A 2306-nucleotide genomic window follows, 5' to 3' on the forward strand; every position below is an offset into this window, starting at 1 on the left:
CGGGTGATTCTGATAGTTTTAGGCTGGTGGGATCATTTTTGGAGTTGGGGGTGTGGGTGGTAATTCCACCCACATTGCATGAGTGAAGAGAACAGAGTTGTGGAATGGAAGCTGGGAAATCACCTATATCCATTACACTCAGAACAGTGTGGAGCATGATCTCACTTAAGGAGAATGAGTACTATGAGGAGACTTAGACAGTGAGTACAGAATGGAAAGGGGCAGAAAATACAAATCAGTGGAAGAGAAACTCTTAAAAAATGATGGGAAGCTGTAGACAGTAAGTCAAGAGAACCAAGAGACAAATGTTCTAGAAGCCAAGGGAGGAACTTTAAGGATAGAGAAGTCAAATCATCCAAATTACTTCCTGTGTGTTGATTTCATAGTCATCAGACATCCTTTGTATTTTGGATTCTCATGTAAATGTTCCTTTTGAGTGACAATGTGTCGACCAGAGTTTTCTGGTCTTCATGGCAGTTATGTTTTTCATGAAAGAAAAAGGAATAAATTGGGATTTTGTTTTATATATCAGCTTCTAGTAAGTTTGGTTGGCATGAATCATCCCCCTGGATTTAAATTAGCTCTGAGGGCTATGGACTGAAGGGGCCACATGCTAACCTGACAAGCTCATGGAAGGCCTGCAAGGCAGTCTTGCAAACTCAGACCTAAAGTAACCACAAAGGATGGTTGGAAATTAAACTTTAACTAAAAGCAGTTATGGTGGGTAGATACCTTTTAGGCTGGTATCTTCCCTGACAAGGTCAAGCTTTACTTTAACTGAGTCTGTCTTTTTGCATCTACGGTAACATATCCTTGAAAAGTCAGGGTAACTTGTAACTTCCCTTTTTCGGGATCCCTCAGGCCACAACCAAATGCCCTGGGTGCCAGGACAGGAGACCGTAAATTCCTTGTTATTGTTATCATGTTAATTATTGACTGTTAATTATCCTGTACCCACCTAAGTAAAAGAAGTATGTGTCTATCATTTTCCTCTTTATCCAACCCCAGAGGGTCCCCCACTTTGCTTTCTCCCGCCTCTCTAATCTATCACCAATGGATTTCATGTAACCCACCTACGTCTCCTCCTTTGATTGCAATGTATAAAAATAGATGAAAAACCACCATTCTCTGGAGCATTATCCCAATCCGTTGAGATTCTGCTTCCCGGCAATTGTTGACAGTTTGGCTCAAATAAACTCACAAAAATTCTGTACAGGTTTGTATATTTTTACGTTAATAGGGCTAACAACTTGAAGTTTCTCTCTTCAAATTGAGGACCAGGCTCTAGAATACAGAGTGAAATCTTAAGTTCACTTTCATACTTTAACATGCTTTGCTAAGTCACTATATTTCAAATATTAGAAATATTTGAAAAATGACTTAAAATTTGAAATGTATATTTCAAATATTTGAAATATAGTGACTTAAAATTGTGCCAAGGTTTTTGACCGTTTAGCTTTCCACGTTTGTTATTTTTCATTATTTTGTGTCTTTTCCTATAAAGCTTATTTTCAAGGTGAGCAAGAAAGGGGCAGCTGGGTAGAATATCCTTGGCCCAGTTGGGAAAAGAGGTCCTGGTTATTTGTAGCCATACCAGGCCTCTAGGGGTGATGCAAGTCACCTTTTGGGAAGATGGATCTGGGAATGGTAATCAGTAAGGAAGCAACTATCACCATAAACAGCAGAGAAGAGCCTGGAGCAGTCTTAATGAGGAAGAAGAAACTAATTCAAATAGGGAGCAAGAATAGTAGTATTCAGTTGATCGAATATTGTGTGCAGCGATCGTGTGTGTGTGTTCGGGATCTAACAAGAGGCAAGATTTCAAATCCAAGTCACTCCCAAGAGCTGGACCATCACTGCCACTGATGCTGTGAAGACAACCGGGAGAGGAAACGTTCCTCACAGGTCAGAATGCAACGTCTATCAAGTAAGTGTGCAAGCCGTTTCTTGGCAAGTGTTCTTGCAAATGCACGTATCTGAACTTTTTTTCCTCTCGTTATGACGGGCATCCATACGGCCGAGTTAGGAATTTAAAGGAGACACCAGCAAAACTAAGTGTCTGAAACAAATTTAGTAACACCGGCCAGTTATGGAACGAACCTGACTTCACTTCTTTTTCTCCTCCGTGATGTCTTCGCGCCTTAGCTCTGTCGAGCTGCTCTGCAGCGGTGCCCCTCTCCCTAGACCTCCTTCCAAGCCTGCGGGGAACTAGCTGGTCCACGAAGGAGGCCCCGCAACGCTCGTCTCCACGCCTTCGGATTCCTCGCAGCCCCGACCGCGGGATGGCTGCCCCCTGCTGGTGGAGC

This window comes from Myotis brandtii, unplaced genomic scaffold, assembly GCF_000412655.1.
Source record: "Myotis brandtii unplaced genomic scaffold, ASM41265v1 scaffold242, whole genome shotgun sequence".
In the NCBI taxonomy this organism is placed as follows: domain Eukaryota; kingdom Metazoa; phylum Chordata; class Mammalia; order Chiroptera; family Vespertilionidae; genus Myotis; species Myotis brandtii.